Source organism: Triturus cristatus, chromosome 7 (assembly GCF_964204655.1).
Source record: "Triturus cristatus chromosome 7, aTriCri1.1, whole genome shotgun sequence".
NCBI classification, from domain to species: domain Eukaryota; kingdom Metazoa; phylum Chordata; class Amphibia; order Caudata; family Salamandridae; genus Triturus; species Triturus cristatus.
Genome location: NC_140590.1, coordinates 1,797,960,423 through 1,797,983,402, shown reverse-complemented (window position 1 = coordinate 1,797,983,402; position 22,980 = coordinate 1,797,960,423). Strand labels below are relative to the sequence as shown.

The 22,980-nt window shown below is 42.5% G+C and overlaps 1 protein-coding gene and 1 long non-coding RNA gene across 5 annotated transcripts in view; one reads left to right on the top strand and one right to left on the bottom strand.

Moving 5' to 3' along the window:
• Positions 1-15,909, bottom strand: part of LOC146813192 (olfactory receptor 5V1-like) — an 87,408-nt gene extending 71,499 nt beyond the window's left edge. Inside the window, exons 1-4 of one of the 4 annotated variants that reach the window (XR_014966963.1) lie at positions 15,780-15,909; positions 15,567-15,690; positions 15,389-15,472; positions 14,837-15,047 (exon numbers count right to left, since the gene is read on the bottom strand). The gene's annotated coding sequence lies outside the window, so the exon portion shown is untranslated. Of the gene's footprint in view, positions 1-14,836; positions 15,048-15,388; positions 15,473-15,566; positions 15,692-15,779 lie in introns of those variants that run through there. The other 3 variants (XM_085620082.1, XR_014966964.1, XM_085620083.1) reach the window with 3 other exon arrangements.
• A 4,858-nt stretch (positions 15,910-20,767) lies between these two features.
• On the top strand, positions 20,768-21,823 carry LOC146813191 (uncharacterized). Its single transcript, XR_014966019.1, has 4 exons — positions 20,768-20,880; positions 20,970-21,093; positions 21,188-21,271; positions 21,613-21,823. It is a non-coding gene; the product is annotated as an uncharacterized LOC146813191 (long non-coding RNA).
• The last annotated feature ends 1,157 nt before the right edge of the window (positions 21,824-22,980 follow it).

Genomic DNA, 22,980 nt, shown 5'->3' with positions numbered 1-22,980 from the left:
TAGAAAAAGAAGGGGGGCCACACAGCCCTCCTTCTTAAAAAAATAAAATAAATAAAAGACCGGCATCGCGCCGGAGGCCATGCTCCCTCCTTGCAGCACTCTGCAAAAGCGCCCCCTGGCCAGTTGTAAGTTGGGGAATGAATTCCCCTTCAATACTGAGGGTCCCTGAGGTCCAACTAGCCCAACAGGTATCTCAAGTATGCGCCAGGGAGCTGCGTTGCAGACAGGTGTTCTGAGGCCACACCCCTTTTTACACCTCTATGCAACGCAGCTCTGTGGCGCTTACTGGAGGTACCTAGTGGGCGAGTTTGCCCCTAGGGACCCTCAGGATTCAAGAGGACTTAATATCTCAACTCAGAACGGCCACAGGGCGCGTTTACACAGTGGTGAAGGGAGGGGACGGGGCCTGAGGTGACTTGTGCAAACGCCCTGTGACGCGTTTTAAGTTGGGGAAATAATTCCCTTTCAATCCTGAGGGACCCTGGGGGCCAACTTGCCCACCAGGTGCTTCCAGTAAGCGCCACTGCTCTGCGTTGCAGAGAGGTGGTGCAGGCCATGCCCCTTTTTACACCTCTCTGCAATGGCGCTTACTGGATGTACCTAGTGGGCTATTTTGCCCCTAGGGACCCTCAGGATTCAAGAGGACTTAATCTCCCAACTTAAAACGGCCCCAGGGCGTGTTTACACAGTGGTGAAGGGAGGGGACGGGGCCTGAGTTAACGTGTGCAAACACGCCCTGTGGCGCGTTTTAAGTTGGGGAAATAATTCCCCTTCAATCCTGAGGGACCCTGGGGGCCAACTAGCTCACCAGGTGCTTCCAGTAAGTGCCACTGCGCTGTGTTGCAGAGAGGTGGTCTAGGCAGTGCCCCTTTTTACATCTCTCTGCAACGCAGCTCTGTGGCGCTTACTGGAGGTACCTAGTGGTCTAGTTGGACCCTAGGAACCCTCAGCATTCAAGGGGACTTAATCTCCCAACTTAAAACGGCCACAGTGCGTGTTTACACAGTGGGGAAGGGAGGGGACGGGGCCTGAGGTGACGTGTGCAAACATGCCCTGTGGCGTGCTTTAAGAGGTAGTTTGAATCCCCTACCCTATTATATACTAGGGGCTTACAGAGGAGGGCATGCTAATCACAGGGGGACCCCAACGCATAGTGTTCCCTAGTGTATGTAGGTGTTTTCACTGTATTCTGAGTGTCTTTTAACATAGCACTGGCTATAGGACTGGTTAGTCAAACTCAGTTACCACCAGTATCCGTCTGAAAAAGTTGAGGGTTATTTCTGCTCTTCTGTTTGTTCTTTCTGCACGTTATCCTTCTTCCTGCACTTTTCTTCGTCTTTGAGGACTTCTGTTGCTTCTTTCTGCATTTCTTTTTTTTCTTTTCGTGCGTTTTTTCTTCTTTCTTCACATGTCCTATCTCTGTAGGCATAGTTAGAAATTAGCATTTAAAAAACATTTGAAATTCACTGAAAAAACCATAGTGATGTCATTTGAGATGTCATCAGTGATGTCATGAGTGATGTCACTGACCATGTCATGAGTGATGTAATATGTGAAGTCATAAGCAGTGCATTGTGGGCGCGCGAGTTATAGTTAGCTGAACTAACTATAACGGGGGAATTTCAATGGTTTTGCTACGAAAGAAAAGTCCAGCTAACTATAACGCCCCTGAAACCTTTTTTCAGTGAATTTCTAAGGTTTATTAAATGCTAATTCCTAACTATAAGGTGCCTGTAACCTATGGTTTTTTCATTGAATATATATATATATATATATATATATATATATATATAATTCACTGAAAAAACCATAGGTTTCACACATGTTATAGTTACGAATTAGCATTTAAAAAACCTTGCAAATTCACTTAAAAAACCATAGGTTTCACACATGTTATAGTTAGCTGGACATTTCACTCGTAAAAAACCAATGAAATTCCTCCATTATAGTTAGTGCAGGCAACTATAACTCACGCGACCGCAATCCTCTGCTGATGACCTCAAATATTACATCACTGTATTTAGACACTTATTTACCCATGTCTTCTTCCATTAATCTTTAGCTATACATATATTACAAATATTTATTTTTCATAAAGACACATATGTCATCAGTGATGTAATATCTGATGTCATCAGCAGAGGATTGCGGTCGCGTGAGTTATAGTTGCCTACACTAACTATAACGGGGGAATTTCATTGGTTTTTTACGAGTGAAATGTCCAGCTAACTATAAAACGTGTGAAACCTATGGTTTTTTAAGTGAATTTGCAAGGTTTTTTAAATGCTAATTCGTAACTATAACGTGTGTGAAACCTATGTTTTTTTCAGTGAATTTGTACGGTTTTTTAAATGCTAAGTTATGTTTTTATAAATTCTTTCTTGTTTTCAGATTTTTCACCGTGCGTGCACCGTGCGCGCGCTGTGGGCACTCGGTGCGCTTTGCGCACCGAGCACCCACGGTTCACAGTGCATGCCGTGCGCGCACGGTGTGCGCACCTCGCGATTTAAAAAAAAAAACATTTTTTTTCTCCCTTGGGGGTCCTTCTGTGACCCCCTGACCAAGGCTAGGGGGTGAGGAACTGTCCACTCTGCCCCCTTTTCACGTTCTCCACTTTTTTTTCACCCCCTCAGACTGCGAGAGACAAAATGGCGGCCGACACTTCCTGGTTTCGACCGATTCGAATGTTTACCGACATCTAACAACCAATCAGAATTGCACTCGCGCACAGCAGGGTGCGCGCACAGTGCGCGCACGGTGCACGCGTATAGATATTGATATGCTTTTAAATGCTATTTTGACAGGAAATACTGAACAGATTTACACCAGACCTGCAAAAGGCACTTCCTTGACCTTATGGCTACCTCTCTGCCAAGTTTCACGTAATTCTGTTCAGCCGTTCGGGCTGTAGCTGCGACTAAAGGTCCTATGGAAAAATGCATGGGGAAAACACGTTTTGGGACGCCCCCTTTTTCTCGGCCCCCGCTTGACGAATCACCCCGAGACTTTCAGGGTAGGAGCTGAACGGAGCGCCCCATTTGTTTTGAAAATTTCGCGAGAATTCGTCAACCGGCGCCAAAGTTATTCAAAATAGAATTTAGAGATTTCCTATGGAAACTAGGTTGTAACTATAACTATCTACTGGCGACCGCCAGTAGATAATATATATATTTATATGTACTAAGTGAACAAGAAACTAACATTTTGGCATTATGACTAACATTCAGCGCTAAAAGTAATTTCGATTATGCCAATACAAAAATCGATGTGTTTAGATTTGTTCGCAAATTGAAATTGCGTAAGTTCTATTCAACTCACAAATCTACCAAAACAACGGTATCTGCACCACCAAGTTTAAGTCCCACTCTATTAACGGCGGGTGATGCAGAGCTTCTACAGGACTTACTGCACATGCAGGATGAGACCGTAACTCTATCAGCCAATCCAGGTTTGGGTCATGGAGGATCAATAGCACCTACCCCATTTAAACCAAAATCAACATTTTGTCCCCTAATGTTAAAAGATAACATTGATATGTTTCAAGACAAAGTGTCACAAGAATTAATGAATCTGCATCAAAAACAAGCCAATGCAAATATGAAACATCGGTATCGTGATTTTGCCTATCACCAGCTTGTCAAGAAGTTGCAGAACAATGTAAACATTGTTATCCGCCAGTCTGATAAGGGCGGAAACGTGGTACTGTGGCCAAGAGACATGTACATGGAGGAGGCATTGGGCCAACTGAATGACAGGCAATGTTATAAAAGATCATCTATGACTGAGGTTAAACAGGCGTGGAATTTATTCCATACAAACCTAATGGCTTGGAGAAGTATGGGTTTAATAACAATGGAGGAGTTTAAATTCCTGAAGAATGACCATCCGGTGATGCCAATAATTTATTTCATCCCTAAAATGCACAAAAACAGCATGAAACCACCTGGCCGCCCCATCATTTCTGCTTGTAATAACATTATGGAAAACACTAGTAAATATGTGGATTTTTTTCTGCAGGAATTTGTAAAGAGACTTCCATCGTACATTCTAGATACAGGTGATCTATTGAAGAAAATAGAGGGAATACCGTGGCAATCAGGGTACCTCCTTATCTCTTTAGATGTATCCTCCTTGTATACGAGTATTCATCACAGGGATGGAATGAAGGCCATAGAGTATTACTTTAATCTGAGACCCATCTATTTTCATGAGCATAACAGAATGTTACTGTCAATGATTAACATGTGCCTTGAGAACAACTTTTTTCTGTTTTCTAACCAAGTATTCCAGCAGGTGAGGCGCGTGGCTATGGGGGCATGTTCCTCCCCTAGCTACGCCTGCCTACACTTGGGGTATTGGGAGGAACATGTCCTCATACCTACATACACTAAAATCATGTCTGAGAACATTGTGAAGTGGTATAGGTATATTGATGACCTTTTAATAATTGGGAACGGGCAAGAATGTGAAGCTAAACAATTTATAGACAATCTGAATAATAATGAATTGAACCTCGGCTTCTCTGGGCAAATCTGTGATACATCTATTTGTTTCTTGGATGTAGAAATCCAGGTTTGTTCCAATACATTACAGACTAAATTGTTTAGAAAACCCACGGCTGGGAATGCTATATTACATGCCACTAGTCATCATCCGGCACATGTAATTAGAAGCATTCAGTACGGGGAAATGCTTCGTATAAGAAGAATCTGTAGCAATGACATTGACTGTATTATTGCGCAAAGAGAGTGCAGGACAAGGTTTTTGAGTAGAGGTTACCCCATGGAACGCATTAATAAGGCCATATGCAAAGCTAATGAACCAGGCAGGGCACTTGCACTTACAGGCAGAAAGAAATTGGTTTCCGATGAGCAAAATGAGTCAAGATTGATTCTGACATATAATAGCCAACATCAAACTATCCGCAAGATCATAAAGAAAAATTGGGCATTGTTTGTGAATGATCCGGTATTGGGGAGCCAATTACCGAGATCCCCTAGTATCACATATAGAAGGGCAAGATCCTTGAGCAATTGCCTAGTATCTAGCAGCCCAGAAATCAGAACCAATAGTACATGACTCCCCTTAGCACAAGACTGTCTGTATACAGCACAAATTGACTTGTAAGACTGAGTACGCGGTGTATGTGCTGGAGTGTCCGTGCGGCCTGCGCTATGTGGGCAGCACCCAGCTGCAGGTGCATAAGCGGATACTCCAGCACCTACGTGCCATTACCAATGGGGACACCGCGTGCCCAGTCGCCAGACATTTCAATGAGGTTCATGATAGAAACTCGGCAGGCCTAAAATATTTTGCCATAGATACAGTCCCGCCCCTAAGAAGAGGTGGTAATCGAGAGTCATTACTGCGCAAATTAGAAACAAGACACATTATTCTCATGGACTGCAAAACACCTCATGGACTGAATGCCAGTGAAGACTATTTTACCTGTCTCTAACTTATTTTAATGTAAATTTATAAAGCTGCCTTCTCCCGCGACCTATATGGTCTTTTTAAAGATTTGATAATTTTAGAGTACTATCTTATACACTTGGTTTGCACATATTTATGTTAATTTATCTTTGCATCTTTGCACATATATCAATAGGATAGGAGTGGGGGAAATGACTGACATTTGTCCTCTATTTTCGATGAAATGTTTGTTAACATCTGAGATGTCGTACACAGAGCATAAAAACCTTTAGTATCCTCAAGGAGACTAATGTTTAACAAACAATCTTTTTAAACAGATATCTGAATATTTATATATGATATTTATTTATTTATTTATCTATATTTATATAGGCATAGTCCGTTTTTTTATACTTGAGAATTCACATATGTTTTAAAGTCAATATGTGGAGGATTCTGTGATTTATATGTTTTTATGTATGTATATATTTATATATAATCTGTGTAGATATCCGTACTCACTCCATTATCGTATTTTACGATGATTTTAAATCATGTATTTTACATTGATTCTGTTCTCTGATCTATCATACATAATTCTTAAGTTGTGATGTGATCAAAGTATGTTTTCTATATCTATTGCTAAACAGCACACCTGATGCAATTGGTAATGAGTTTTGCGCTTGCACTTTAAATACTTCCTTCACGCCCTCAAACGTTGTCATGTGATCAAGGCCCCACGAGGGCTGAAACGCGTAATGGCGGCATTGGTGTTGGGCACTAAATAAACGCTGGCACAAATTTACTTTGGGTTCGCTTCGTCTTTTCCAAGGATTGGTTACCTGTAGGCGATTTGCTTCATATATATATATATGTATATATATATTATCTACTGGCGGTCGCCAGTAGATAGTTATAGTTAGGACCGTGTTTCCATAGGAAATCCGCAACATTCTATTTGGAATAACTTTGGCGCCGGTTGACGAATCCTCGCGAAATTTTCAAAATAGGTGGGGCGTCAAGGATAGTGTTGACAAGGGGCTTGTGATGTGAAGTCTTCCATCAAAGATTTATTGCACACTGACTGCTTCCAAAGATGTTTCGGAGCTTGCGATGCAGAGTCCTGCATCACCATCAAGAATGCCATCGACTAAGGGCTTGCACTCTGAAGAGCTCTATCTAGGATGCATGATGCAGCAGTGGTTCTGAGGAGGCTATGGACTGTGATGTAAAGTCCTGTGCATTGAATCAGTCATGAGTTGTTCTGGTACAGAGTTTTGGGAGGCGATTTATCTATGATTGGGCTTCCACCACTTGGGAGGGCAGGACTTACAGCTGTCGGGCCCTGGTGCTAGGTACAAGGTTGTTGGAGACTGCCCTGTCCCTGAGGTTTTGGTTAAGAAGTCAGCCAAATGGCCATTGGAGTCAATCTGGTGGTCTAGTGTTCAAGATGCCAGTCCAGTGCTACTCACTCAGGCAGAAGAGAGGAAGGGCAGTAGGGCAGGACTACAGAATGCCAGTCCTCCTTTCAACAAAGCAGCACAACAGTACTTTCATAGGATCAGATGAGTACTGAAGAGTTGAGTCTGAGGGTCCAATATTTATACCTGGTGCCCACTTTGAAGTAGGAGAAAGTTCTGGAGGTTTCAGGCATCCCCTTGCTCTTGCCCTCGCTTGTCGAGGAACACAAAAGACTGGTGACCAACAGTATGTAAGAGAGTTCAGACAGAGCCCTTGTGATGTGCAAGCATGGAAGGTGACAGATCTACCCCCTTGTTTAGTCAGAGTTTCCCATCTTGACAACACATAAATTTCCTTTGTCTCCCTTTGTCTAATTTTCTGGAAGCAATAAACAGAGCCAAACTGCCAGCTACACCAAGTCCTGTGACCCATGAAGCAGGCTGCAGGCATCAAATAGCTAGGACAAGAAAATGCCAACTTCCCAAAGTGGAATTTTATGAATTATGACTTAAGATTCGATTTTACCATTAAAAATGGATTAAAATTACAATAGACACCCAATTCGATATTCTGACCTGCACCCGGTTTAAAGTTACCACTTAATAAATACAATAAGTTAACCCAATGTTATCCTACAGGAGAGGTTGGCCTTGCAGTAGTGAAATAGGAATTTAAGAGTTTTTCACTACCAGTACATGAAAAACTTAAAAGTGCATGTCCAACTTTTTAAATACACTGCACACTGTAATCAGAGTTGGTTAGGGTTTACCCTAGGGGGTCACTTATATGTATTATAAAGGAAGGCTTTGGCCATGTCCAGAGGTTTATTTTGACAGGTTGACATTGCAGTTCAAAAGTGCAAACACAGTCTGCAATGACAGACCTGGAACATCTTTTACAGGGCTGCTTAAGTGTTGGCACATTCAGTGTTGCAAGCCCTCTAATAGTATTTAATTGACAGGCCCTGGGTACATAGGGTGCCACTTTACTAGGGACTTATATGTAAATTAAAAATGCCTATTTGGCATAGGCCAATTCTTCCGATTTTGAGGGCGAGAGCACAAGCACTTTAACAGTGTTTCGAGGTGGTACAGTCCACACAATCAAAAGGCCAAAAAAACGAATTCAGCAAAAATGGCAGACGTAACGGCCAAATGTCTGAGGGGAGAGCACCCTGAGGCTGACAGGTGTCATCCACAGTAAAATGAGTCAAATACAGCTCTAAGGAGTCCCAGATCCACCTGTGAGCAGTTCCTTGGGTGAGAGTAGTGCTCTTTACCTCTTTACATTTTTAAGACTGAAAGGACCGGACCTTAAGGAATAAAACAATCACAAGTTGACCTCGCAACCCTGGGAGCTGCATTTACATTATACTTCCGTGGTAGAATGCACATGTTTTTGTGTTTCTTATTGTCATGGTAACTCATGAATACAAATTGTTTTTGCCACATTAATTTACTACTTATTTTTTCTGAATTGTATTACAACTGGAAGCCTTTAGAATCTCTTTAAATTACTTGATGGCATTAATGTCCATACAAGTAATTACTGTAAAGGAAGGGCCAGTGAGGGTCCTGCTAACCACTGGTGACCAGAACCTCAAAAGTACCCAAAAAACATGTGCCGCTAGGAGTTCTTTATACACAGTTTGGGACAGATTTAGCAAACCTTTGTACAGGTGCAAACTCATGCAAAGTAAAGAAAAATTGTGCAAAGTCTTGCTAAAATGTTTTCTTGCCAGCCCAAAACTATTTTGCGCTGCTACATTGCCCTAAACAAACACAAATGGCCCAAAGTTTTTATTTCTCCTACCTTTTTTCGCACTTCATGTGTGCTGTGGTGCCCATTAAACAGCCAATGTGTGAAATGCTTCAAAACAGGTCTAAGCATAGCGTTTTGTACTGAGGGTTCCTCCAGTTGAAACCCTGTGCTAGGCGCTATGGAAGCGCCGCGCAGCGGAAGAGACCACCAGAGCCGATCTTAGGGGGGTGGATCTGCGCTGTCTCTTTCTGCTCCGATAAATGCTGAGATGTTGTGAAAGAGGAAAATGGCCTTCCTGAGCCATGATGCCAGGAGACCGCTCTCTCCTTAAAACGCAAACATGGAGACCGCAGCGCATCGAGTTGTACGTTGTGGCATTGAATCTACAATACATTAAACAGCGTTAAGCCACAGCTAAAATTGCTTCGAAGGATGCATCGAATATACACCATTAACAATAAAGTGCTCTGTAAAAGGCGCTTCTCTGATTTAGAGCTGGTTTTCTGTATAAACGAAGCCTTCCTGTCTCCTCGTATGTCCTTCGTCCCTGCCCCCCCCTCAAGCATCCTTATCATCTTATTCAGATGTGGGATTCACACACTATTGGTGCACTCGAATGTAAAGTATGTGCCTGCTCAGACCCACACAGCTCACACAGTGCAAACATTCCTTGCCCACTTTCAAGCACTATATTTCCTTTAAAGTTTCCAAAAGTTTTTGGATGAAATAGCCCTGTACATGCTCCAACCCCTTAACACATCTTTATGAAACCCCAAAAAAAGTTGAGATGCAACTGGAACCAACATCCTGCACCTTGCTGAAATCCAGCAACTCAAAGTTATATTTTTGGGGTGCATTAGGATTTCTAGATTTTATTTTCAATTATAATTTCTGCTTCCGAAGCTTGGAGTGGACAATCTTACCACTAAAAGTAGAACATAAAAGAGGGTGGTGGCCGCGAGAAGGCAGAACTCCCGGAGTGAAGGGCACAAAGTGAAGAGAGAAGTCAGTTCCACCCGGAGACCCTCAGTCGCTGTTACTGCCGGAGTGAGATGCTTAAGTAAGTCAGTCTGCCACCTGGAGACCTTCAGTCGCAGTTACTGCTGGAGTGAGATGCTTAAGTAAGTCAGTCTGCCACCTGGAGACCTTCAGTCGCAGTTACTGCTGGAGTGAGATGCTTAAGTAAGTCAGTCTGCCACCTGGAGACCTTCAGTCGCTGTTACTGCTGGAGTGAGATGCTTAAGTAAGTCAGTCTGCCACCTGGAGACCTTCAGTCGCAGTTACTGCTGGAGTGAGATGCTTAAGTAAGTCAGTCTGCCACCTGGAGACCTTCAGTCGCAGTTACTGCTGGAGTGAGATGCTTAAGTAAGTCAGTCTGCCACCTGGAGACCTTCAGTCGCAGTTACTGCTGGAGTGAGATGCTTAAGTAAGTCAGTCTGCCACCTGGAGACCTTCAGTCGCAGTTACTGCTGGAGTGAGATGCTTAAGTAAGTCAGTCTGCCACCTGGAGACCTTCAGTCGCAGTTACTGCTGGAGTGAGATGCTTAAGTAGGTCAGTCTGCCACCTGGGAGGGCATCCCAGGACTGAGAGGGGCGCACGCAGAACAAGTACCGCTGCTGTGCAACTAATCAAACTAGGTTCATTTAAGTTTTTGCAGGTTGACGTTTGAGTGAAGTTGATTTATTTTTAACTATCTTTTGGTGACCTATAATTTACAATATGTGTCATGGACTATGGTCAGGACAAATAGCTCAGGCAAAAGGAAACAGCTTTAAAGTTTCAAAGAAGAGTTTCATTTCAATGAGCAACAGACAGCTGGTACTGTGACTTAAAAAACAAGCAATGGCAAAATCAACAGGCTGTCTATGATAACTATTTGCTTTACACAATGCTTTTTGCTTTATACTAGATGGCAGCTACAAGCATCCACCTGTCCACGGTGGCCACTTAGCATGTGCCAATTTTTTTTATGACCCAGGCCTGTTGGCTTTGTCACTTCAGTTGGATACAAAGGCCTGTACGCTCTTCTTAGTCGAATGCTGCACCAGATGCATGTCTGGCCAAGGTCTGATGATGGACACTGGTGAAGTGAAGGTAAATATTGCGGCTCGTTTAGCGAGCACCAAAACTATGCTCCTGTTAACCTTATTACACGTGGTTTGACTTGTGAGTCAGAATGTCTGGTTTGAAGAGATACAACTACATCAAATGATGAATAATATGGGGGCGTGGTTAACCAGGCCAAGGACTAGTGAAGGCAGGGGCGGCTGGTGTACACGGGCAAAATGGGCGTCGCCCTGCCACCCTGGCGGACCAAAAAAATGCCTGATGGAAAACACTGAGCAGCTATCAATAAATTGTGCTGGCTGCTCGTGCTCAGTGAATAAACATGTACAAAATTGGATTTTTCTTTAGGGGGGTGTGGGGGTATGGCCTTTGCTCTGCAGTGTCTGCACATGCTTTTGGCTAGGCGAAGATTTCTTCGACCTAGAGCCAGAAAGCAGGGCAGTGACGACACACTGGTGGGTGCAGCCTGTGTCTAACTAGCAGAATAACATTTCGATTTTGGGCGTTATTCCCTTGGCCCAGGGCGGAGCTGGAGGCCCTCCATTAGTTCCAATGGCCGAGGGTGGAGCAGTCCGGCAGGCTTAGAGTTTGTGGGGGTGTGGCAGTGGCCTTTGTCTCCTCCACCAGATCCAGCAACAGTTGTTGTTGTTTCAAGTGATTGGTTTGCTGGGGTCTGGGGGAGGAGTCGAAAGACCAAATCAAGAATTTTCCAGTTTGGGCTTGTGCATGCTCTCATTGGTATTGCCACGCTGTGCACTGCAGTCCTCTTGGTCACGACGAGGAGCCCGGCTTGAGAACATCGATCGAGTATGTCATCATCACGTCAGTAAAAGACAGGGGTAAGTCAGTGAAAGTGAGAAGCGACACTGTTTAACTGTTGTTTCTAATTTTTATCACTGTCTACTCTGCTGCGAATCCGAGAATTTACTTTACTGTTGCCTGCGGGCCCGGCTGGCAGGGTGACTGACTGACTGACTTTGATTCTGGAATCTGTGGCGGTAGTTGGGGGGGTGGTAGAGGAGGGTGCTCTGGTTACTGGCTTAGAGGCCTTGGCTCATGTTAGTGAGTTAGTGTATGTTGGTACATACACACGCCACGGCGCAGGTCGGACTCGGAGCAGACTCAACTTCAGACAGGGGCCCAGGCACAAGCAGAAAGGAAACAACACGCATTCCTGGCTCATAGATTAAAACATGCATGCCCGAACAGTCTTAGGAAGTTCGGGCATGCCTGCGAATCCAATATTAAAAATGTACTTTACTGCCGTCTGCTGGCCCGGCCTGCAGCCGGCAGGGTAACTACTGACTTTGATTCTTTGGCGGTAGTTGGGGGGTGGTGGGGGAGGGTGGCTTTAGTCTTGGCGCTTGTTAGTGACTGTCACTTGACTTAGTGTATGTTACTACATTTACATTACATACACGCCGTGGCGCAGGTCGGAGTGGACTCAACTGCAGACAGGGACCCAGGCACAAGCGGAAAGGAAACATGCATTCCCTGGCTCGGAGCAGACTTAAACATGCATGCCTGAACTTCAGAAGACTGCTTAAGTGTTGTTTTTAGTTTTGTCACTGCTGCGCTAATTAACTTTACTAACGCCTGGGGGCCCGGCCAGCAGGGTGACTTCTTTGATTCTGTTGCGGGGGTAGGGGTTTAGGGGTGGCTTAGAGGCCTTGCCCTGGTGGCATATGTACATTGTTGTGTTGTGTGTTTTCGTTTTGGTTTCGTGTTTTGGGCAATGGGCAGCAGAGACAGTCTGAGTGAGGCCCCTGTCCCCTGCGCGCCTTCCTGTGCCATTCTTAACCATTCCATTCACTGAAACTAAACTGCTGCTTATTCCTTTCGGTTTACATGGAGATTGGTGTTTTTACTCGTCCTTTTACCTTTATGAATGCCAGCCATTCATAAAGGCAGATGACGAGTAAAACCAATCTCCATGTTTAATCAAAACAAATAAGCAGTATTTTCAGTTTGTCTTTCAAGCGTCTTCTTAAAGACGCAGTTGGTTTGATGTTGAGCCCTTTTACCTTTTACCTCATTTAATCCCATATTGGACATGATTTTTCACACCTGTTGGTATAAGTGGGCTTCGCAATTTCAACAGAGCTGAGGCCTGCAAGAACTGCGTTTGTTAACGTAAAAACTTAACATGGCAGTGCCTCTAGGTAAGGGAAGTGTTGCACCGTGTCAGCTGCAGATGTTTAGCCAGGGTCTGGCTGGTGCCCTGCTCCTTAGGTCGACAACTTCTCGTCGTCTGGGTTCACGATGCACAATGATTCCATGGGAATGCTAACAAATCAGAGCAAGCGACAATGATTGACACCCATGGCATGCTTACAAAGTTGACAGTCCCCAAAAGCAGAGTCTGATACCTCGTGGCTAATGGCTTATCAAATACTTACCCAAGGAAAGGGGTGGGATGAGTAAATACAAGGTTCACTAGTAGAACAACAATGGAGATTAGTTTACGTGTACAAATAACGTTGTACGTTACTACCTAATACGTTTATACGTTTTTTGTAATTGCCCATACGTAAGCTATAATTGAAGAGGACGCATGGCGTGGATCTCCTTGCAGTTCTAATAGTAAAATAAAGAACTCTGCACCCCAAAGCCTATACATATTGGAGGATCCTAACATTTTAAATTGAAAAAATAAAATAGCATGATATCTGTTATCCTAGCATTAAGTAGACGCCCGCTGGGATGTTCCCCTATATTTGAATGCATTTGATTATTTGTGAACTCTGACAGTTGGGAAAACAGATATTATTTTACCACGGATACATGAATACTTATTTGCTGCAACGCAAGGCTTCTTGTTGCTAACACAGGAACAAGAGATAATCGTCACCACAGCAGACGGACAGTTTAGTTACCGGACTGCAGTGACAGCACATCATTCACGGAGAGTCCCTTTAAGTGAATGATCAGACTGTTCACTGTTATATGTAGTGCACTGCAGGGAGTAATTCTTGGAAGGCTATTGGAAACTTTTTTGTTTAGTTTACTCTTTTGTCGTACTCGTTTGCTTTAAACCATGTGATTTGTTCTGTGCACATAACTACATTCACCAAATGGGTGGCACGAGCCATCAAAATTTATGTGACAGTGTTAGAATAATTGGTTGGATGCGCAGCGTTTGTGATGACTTTCTGTATTGCTTCAATTGTCTGTATTTTAAAAATGAAGCATGTTTACAGTGCCCCAAAGAGCAATGCATGAATGCATTGTCTGACACATGACTTTGACATACTATAAAACATGACATGTTTGTTTCCATTATGCCTCCTTGTCTCCGCCTGTACTCCCGAGTTTCCCTCGCCTGCTTCTTCCCGCTCTCCTCAGGAATCAGAGCATACACTTCACAACTCTGTACAAAGACCCAGAAACGTGAGTGACTATGCTGAACTTAGTGGCCATGCTGGCGCAGTGGCGTGACATAGTGTTTTTACCAATAAGCGTCTCCACGACCACACCCATGCTTATCTTTACAAACTCCGAAGGATGAAAAGCAGAGGCTCGCCTGCCGTAGAGTCAAGCTCGTGACCTTCAGGCTCCACATCCATTGCTGACCCATGAACTCACCTCACTGACTGACTCATGAACTCACCCTACCCTTTCTAAACTGTTCTTCAGCTATACCTCACCCCTCAAAGGTGAAGGGTTAACCCCTGGGCTGAGATACAAAGATGCGGTGTGATTAAATGCAAATTTCAGCTCTGACAGCTCGAGCTTGCCAGAAAGGAGGCCAGTGGCGTACATGATGTGTGTTTTCATAATGTTAGTCAAACCTCTCTTGGGAACTTGACTCACAACACTGGCTGGGGTCTGAGGTGGTTCCTTGCTGTGCTGGTGCCCTTGAAAGTCCTATTGGGATGGGGGAGTGTTGACACTTGTCAAATTACGATGAGAAGTGCCGGCACTGTCCTACTGAAAGTGTACCCGTGCTGGCATCAAATACTGGTATATTATGGTCCCATTCAAAGTATAAAAAACTGCTGATGTATATACACCAGTATACTGAGTGCACTGCTGGATGAATATATTACATGATTAAGACATATTAGTTACTGAAAAGACAAAACTTGACCAAAAGAATAAACGATCTGAATAATGTGACAATTTAACAGTCCGTTGAATCACGGTGATTTATAATAAAAGTGTATTTATCATTCAATCACATAAATGACATAGAAATGTACAAGACAATAATTGAAAAGTAGCTCCAAACGAAATCCACATAAATGAAATCAAAATATCTGCACTCGGGCAGAGAACTTAGTCGTCAGTTCACAAGAAAACCCAATGCATTTCGGGATGTTATACATCCCTTCTTCAGGGGCAGCTGTTGAAAAAAATACAAGAATACATTTCATGACCTTGGAATTCAAAATGTAACCGATTTTAACATAAACAGACAGCGGTATAATACAGGGTGCAGCAGGCTGGAGCCCAAGGGAAAACAATGCTGGTCTATTTCAAACTGGAGCAAATGCGAAAAATAAACCCAGTGTCATGGAAGTTGTGCTAGTAAAAAAACTGCCAAAGAAGTGAAAAGAGATTGAAACGGAACAGAAATAATTCGGATAGTCGAATGGCTAATTACCAAAGGCCACCACCAAGTGCATAAGTAGAAAGAAAACGGTATGCCAGGATGAATAATGACGTAAATAAGCTGATAGTAACCTGGAAAGTTCTGGCCAATTGAATTGAACAACTGTATCAGAATCGGAATGTACAGGATGAGGAGAATGAACTGGGGCTTTATGCCTGGAACGGAAAAGCACAGAAAAAACTGTAGAACACAACAGTGAAACTGAAACTTGTATTGGAAACAAGTATGACGGTAAAAAAGGAAGCTTACTGAAAATGCAGCGAAAACAAGTCACTGGGCTAGATGTGTACTGTGTCCCAAATGTTCAAAGTGCTGGCAAAGGATTCAGTGGCTTGCAGGGAAAGACGTCGTGTGACGGCAAGCTGCGCAAACTCTACAATCAAAGTAGGGAGAACTATTTGAAGAAACGGATCCGAAATAATTTCAAAGAACTACGTGAAGGGAACTATGTATGCTGCTTACCCAGTGTACTGTGCACGCGAAGAAACCGGCAACCGATCGTGGCTCCTGTGTACATCCGTAAAGGTGTATGTCCATGGCGCGTTCTACTCGGAAGATTAATGCGCGCCCGTGATCACGTGATGAGTAAAAATGGTGCTCATAGAAATGGGACTGCTGAAGGCTGTGAAAATGAATACGCCAAGTGGTGCTGCGGGGTCACGCGGGGCGCAAGCTGAAGTAATGTAAACAGATGGGTGTAAATGATGAAAAGGAAAATTAGAGAGAAAACGTGTGACAGGAGTGGGGAACGAGTGAAAGTCAAAATGAGAATAAAAATAAAAAACGACCAGGTGGAAATCGACCAATGGTGTGCACAAAAATATTAATCAGATGTTAAGGTTCTTTAAAGTGGTGAAACACTGTTCACTGAAAACAGCTGGAGTGTGCTGGTAAAATAGAGGAAACAAACTATAAAACAACAATAGCTAAATTGAAATGAACGAAATAAAATGGAAGATCCCAAATTATAGAGAAAAAAAAAAAATAATAATTGCTCAAATTGAAGAGACCGTACAATCTAAACAGGTGGCTGGAGGGAAAAAGTCTGTGGATACATAAACACAATGAGAGACAAATGGGCATTGGCAAGTGCAGATAGACAGTCAAGAGGTCAAATGGCAAAGTTCGACATGTTATTATAAAAAGCACTGCATTTCAATTTTATAATTCAACCCGAATGGTAGCAAGGTGTGCAAAAACTTGGTCCACCAGACTTCTCTTTGTGATAAAAGTCTGTCTGTATTCAACTGTGTGTTTCGGGGCATCATCTCAAGTATAGTGAATCTAAGTTGTGCGATGGTGTGGCGGTGTTCTAACCAGTGTGATGTGAGAGGAGATTTGAGACTTTTGGTTCGAATGGAACTTTTATGTTCTGAAATTCTCACTTTCACTTTTCGAGAGGTTTTCCCCACATACATGAGTCCGCAGGGACATTTAATAGTATAGATGACATTGGTAGTGTCACATGTACCAGTGTATCTAAGTTGAATAGTTTTGCCTGTTCGTGGGTGGTTGATGACATTGCCAGTGATGACATTGTGGCAATTAACGCAGTTCTGACATTTTTGCATGCCTTTGTGCTCAACAACTTCTGTCGTGGATGTTGTTGATAGTAAATCTTTGATGTTTTTGCTCCGAGTGTATGTGAAGATGGGATCAGAGGAAAATAATCCATTAAAATCTGGTTCGTATTTGAGAATGTCCCATCTGTTTTTGATGATCTGTCTGATACGTCGTGAGCTGGTAGAGAATGTGGATACAAAGACATGTTTGTTGGAAGGGTTTTTGACTTGTGGAGTCAGGAGTTCAGTACGTGACTTCGTCTGAGTTCTGGACATGGCGGATTCAAGAACTGATTCAGGATATCCACGGTCCCTGAATTTGGTCACTTGGTTCTGGAGCAATGGTTCAAGATGTTGACTTTCGGAGACAATTCTCTTTGTTCGAATTAATTGAGAGTAAGGTAGGTTGCGGATGAGTGATGGAGGATGGAAACTGGAATACTGTAGGAGATTATTTCTGTCGGTGGGTTTAGAGTAGATTGATGTGATTAATGTGTTCGATTTTTTTGTGATCAGTACATCCAGAAAAGATAGTTGTGCATTGCTGATGGTATGTGTAAACTGGATACGAGGATTCTTTTTATTGAGTTCACCAATGTGTTGAACCAAAGATGCTTCAGAATCTTTCTAGATTAGAAAAATGTCGTCAATGAATCTTGCATAAAATGCAAGATTATCATTCCAGGTGTTGTTTGTGAAGATATTGTCGTATTCAAACTTAGCCATGAATGTATTTGCGTATGCCGGAGCACCGGAAAACCCCATGGACGTGCCGCTTATCTGTAAGAAAAAATCATTCTTCCATTGTAAATAACTGTGTTGGAGACAAAAAGTGAGAATCTCCAAGATGAAAACTTTGTTTATTGTGGTTTCTGGTAACTGGAGAAGTGCCCATTCGCAAGCCTCCACGCCTTCAGATAAGGGAATCGATGTGTATAATGCTGTCACATCAATCGAACAGAGTAGCCATGATTCCGGAAAATTGCTGGTTATCTGCTCAAGTAAGGTGAGAAAATGAGTGGTGTCTTTGATGAAGCTTCTCCATGTTTGAACAAACTTTTGTAAAAAATGATCAACTAGTTGTCCTGCCGGCATGAAGATGTAATCACAGCCGGACACGATGGGTCTGAATGGGGGATCATGTAGATTTTTGTGTATCTTCGGCAACATATACAATCTGGGTCGTCTAGGATGAGAGACTGTGAGGAAACTTCGAATTTTCTGGTTAATCCAATCCATTTCTTCAGCATGGTCAAGAATGTGTGCCAGTGTGTTCTGAAGTAAAGTTGTTGGATCTTGATCGAGTTTAATGTACGTGGTGGTGTCTTGTAGGTGTTGAGAAACTTTGTTTTCATAAAATGTACGGTCCATGATAACCAGGGCTCCTCCTTTGTCAGCTGGTTGAAGTATAAGCCTAGAATCATTTGCTAAATTGTTAATGATGGCTCTTTCATGTTTCTTTAAATTAGTTAGACGTGGTTGACAAAAATTCACTCGAGAAAGATCGTTCCGTATAAGCGTCTCAAAAGAATCCAATGATTTGTGAGACACTGGTGGCATAAACACTGATTTGGGTTTGAAACGTTGTAGCTCAGGATCAATATCTTCTGCAAAGTTTTGGTTGGAATCTTGGGAAGGTACCACATTGGAAAAGAAGTGCTTCAATCTTAAATTTCTCATGAATTTAAACAGGGATATCTCTACTTCTAGAGAATCGGTGTGATGAACAGGAACAAAAGACAATCCTTTGTTAAGAACCTTTTCTTGAGAAGAAGATAAAGGCACTGATGAAATATTTATGGTAAGTGTTTGCCTTTGCTCCTCAAATTCCGAGCTTCCAATTCCTTTTCCTTTTCTTTTGCTCCTCCTGACTTTTTTGGGTCTGGTGGGACGAGGTATTAGGTTTCTGGAAAGGTCTTCTACGAGAGTATACCTCAGCCCAAGAATCTGTTGTGTCAGATCGAGATCTTGAAGCCACCCGTACACCAGTATCACTTTCTGAGGAAACACCAACAACGAGCGCGACACTCACAGATAAGGATACTAGTACACAACCTTCTTCTGTTTCTTCTTCTTTTTTATCCAGCGGCCCACCGTCCAGTCGTCCACCAGACCCAAAAAAGTCAGGAGGAGCAAAAGAAAAGGAATTGGAAGCTCAGAATTTGAGGAGCAAAGGCAAACACTTACCATAAATATTTCATCAGTGCCTTTATCTTCTTCTCAAGAAAAGGTTCTTAACAAAGGATTGTCTTTTGTTCCTGTTCATCACACCGATTCTCTAGAAGTAGAGATATCCCTGTTTAAATTCATGAGAAATTTAAGATTGAAGCACTCGTATCCAGTTTACACATACCATCAGCAATGCACAACTATCTTTTCTGGATGTACTGATCACAAAAAAATCGAACACATTAATCACATCAATCTACTCTAAACCCACCGACAGAAATAATCTCCTACAGTATTCCAGTTTCCATCCTCCATCACTCATCCGCAACCTACCTTACTCTCAATTAATTCGAACAAAGAGAATTGTCCCCGAAAGTCAATATCTTGAACCATTGCTCCAGAACCAAGTGACCAAATTCAGGGACCGTGGATATCCTGAATCAGTTCTTGAATCCGCCATGTCCAGAACTCAGACGAAGTCACGTACTGAACTCCTGACTCCACAAGTCAAAAACCCTTCCAACAAACATGTCTTTGTATCCACATTCTCTACCAGCTCACGACGTATCAGACAGATCATCAAAAACAGATGGGACATTCTCAAATACGAACCAGATTTTAATGGATTATTTTCCTCTGATCCCATCTTCACATACACTCGGAGCAAAAACATCAAAGATTTACTATCAACAACATCCACGACAGAAGTTGTTGAGCACAAAGGCATGCAAAAATGTCAGAACTGCGTTAATTGCCACAATGTCATCACTGGCAATGTCATCAACCACCCACGAACAGGCAAAACTATTCAACTTAGATACACTGGTACATGTGACACTACCAATGTCATCTATACTATTAAATGTCCCTGCGGACTCATGTATGTGGGGAAAACCTCTCGAAAAGTGAAAGTGAGAATTTCAGAACATAAACGTTCCATTCGAACCAAAAGTCTCAAATCTCCTCTCACATCACACTGGTTAGAACACCGCCACACCATCGCACAACTTAGATTCACTATACTTGAGATGATGCCCCGAAACACACAGTTGAATACAGACAGACTTTTATCACAAAGAGAAGTCTGGTGGACCAAGTTTTTGCACACCTTGCTACCATTCGGGTTGAATGATAACATTGAAATGCAGTGCTTTTTATAATAACATGTCGAACTTTGCCATTTGACCTCTTGACTGTCTATCTGCACTTGCCAATGCCCATTTGTCTCTCATTGTGTTTATGTATCCACAGACTTTTTCCCTCCAGCCACCTGTTTAGATTGTACGGTCTCTTCAATTTGAGCAATTTTTATTTTTTTTTTCTCTATAATTTGGGATCTTCCATTTTATTTCGTTCATTTCAATTTAGCAATTGTTTTTTTATAGTTTGTTTCCTCTATTTTACCAGCACACTCCAGCTGTTTTCAGTGAACAGTGTTTCACCACTTTCAAGAACCTTAACATCTGATTAATATTTTTGTGCACACCATTGGTCGGTTTCCACCTGCTCGTTTTTTATTTTTATTCTCATTTTGACTTTCACTCGTTCCCCACTCCTGTCACACGTTTTCTCTCTAATTTTCCTTTTCATCATTTACACCCATCTGTTTACATTACTTCAGCTTGCGCCCCGCGTGACCCCGCAGCACCACTTGGCGTATTCATTTTCACAGCCTTCAGCAGTCCCATTTCTATGAGCACCATTTTTACTCATCACGTGATCACGGGCGCGCATTAATCTTCCGAGTAGAACGCGCCATGGACATACACCTTTACGGATGTACACAGGAGCCACGATCGGTTGCCGGTTTCTTCGCGTGCACAGTACACTGGGTAAGCAGCATACATAGTTCCCTTCACGTAGTTCTTTGAAATTATTTCGGATCCGTTTCTTCAAATAGTTCTCCCTACTTTGATTGTAGAGTTTGCGCAGCTTGCCGTCACACGACGTCTTTCCCTGCAAGCCACTGAATCCTTTGCCAGCACTTTGAACATTTGGGACACAGTACACATCTAGCCCAGTGACTTGTTTTCGCTGCATTTTCAGTAAGCTTCCTTTTTTACCGTCATACTTGTTTCCAATACAAGTTTCAGTTTCACTGTTGTGTTCTACAGTTTTTTCTGTGCTTTTCCGTTCCAGGCATAAAGCCCCAGTTCATTCTCCTCCTCCTGTACATTCCGATTCTGATACAGTTGTTCAATTCAATTGGCCAGAACTTTCCAGGTTACTATCAGCTTATTTACGTCATTATTCATCCTGGCATATCGTTTTCTTTCCACTTATGCACTTGGTGGTGGCCTTTGGTAATTAGCCATTCGACTATCCGAATTATTTCTGTTCCGTTTCAATCTCTTTTCACTTCTTTGGCAGTTTTTTTACTAGCACAACTTCCATGACACTGGGTTTATTTTTCGCATTTGCTCCAGTTTGAAATAGACCAGCATTGTTTTCCCTTGGGCTCCAGCCTGCTGCACCCTGTATTATACCGCTGTCTGTTTATGTTAAAATCAGTTACATTTTGAATTCCAAGGTCATGAAATGTATTCTTGTATTTTTTTCAACAGCTGCCCCTGAAGAAGGGATGTATAACATCCCGAAATGCATTGGGTTTTCTTGTGAACTGACGACTAAGTTCTCTGCCCGAGTGCAGATATTTTGATTTCATTTATGTGGATTTCGTTTGGAGCTACTTTTCAATTATTGTCTTGTACATTTCTATGTCATTTATGTGATTGAATGATAAATACACTTTTATTATAAATCACCGTGATTCAACGGACTGTCACATTATTCAGATCGTTTATTCTTTTGGTCAAGTTTTGTCTTTTCAGTAACTAATATGTCTTAATCATGTAATATATTCATCCAGCAGTGCACTCAGTATACTGGTGTATATACATCAGCAGTTTTTTATTGAGTTGCGAGGAGGGCTACCTCGTGTCTGAGTTGCACGCTTCATTTATTGAGATTCAACCATATAGACTCAATTTTTTGAATTTTGGAGTGCGCTATCTTACACAGAATCTGATACCCATTCAAAGTATGTCATCCCTGATGAGAAGTGCTGATACTGTGCCCTTAAAATAGGCTGGGCTGGTGAGAAGTGATGATCCTGTCCTCATAAAAGAATAGCTGTGCTGATGGGAAGTGATGGTACTGTTGCATTCAATTTATAAGAGCCCTGATTAAAAAAAAGGTTAATATTGTCCTGTTAAAATTAACACATGAGAATCCTGGCGCCGCCTCATTAAAGTATAGTCATCTGATGAGAATTGCTGGGCTGGTACTGTCTCATTACAATATAGCAGCCTGGCGAAAAGTACATTACTTCCACTTTAAAAGTATAGCAGGGCTGATTAGAAGTGCTGGCACTGGCGCATTAAAATATAGCAGCCTGCGAAGAACTGCTGGCAGTGCCCCCTTCTAAATATAACAACGCTGGTGAGAAGGGTTGACATTGATCTATTACAAGTACTTTGTGACTTTTAAAACGACAGCTTCACTGCTCAGAAGTGCTGCCGCTACTTCATTAAATGCAAAAAGAACAATTGATGGACAGAATTCAGAACAATGTCATACATTCACCCCAGTACAGACATCTGGGCCTAAATCCATTGTTTTTTTTGCTCACCATGCCATTCCAGTTTTGACCCAGCCATATGCAAATCAGTCTTGACCCTGCGCACAATGGGAACTGTCAGGCCTGAACTGCTACTGCATTAAAAGCATAAACGCCGTACTTTGAAGTGCTTATACTGTCCCATTTAAAGTGCATAGGCCCTATTGAAGTGCTGGTGCTGTCATTTAAAAGTATAGCTGCTCGTAGAGGCAGGGCTGGTCCCATACAAGTATAGTATCTCTTCCCTGAAGTGCTAATAACATCCCATTAGAAGAACAACATTCAGGCTGAGAAGTGCTTATTCTAACGATTA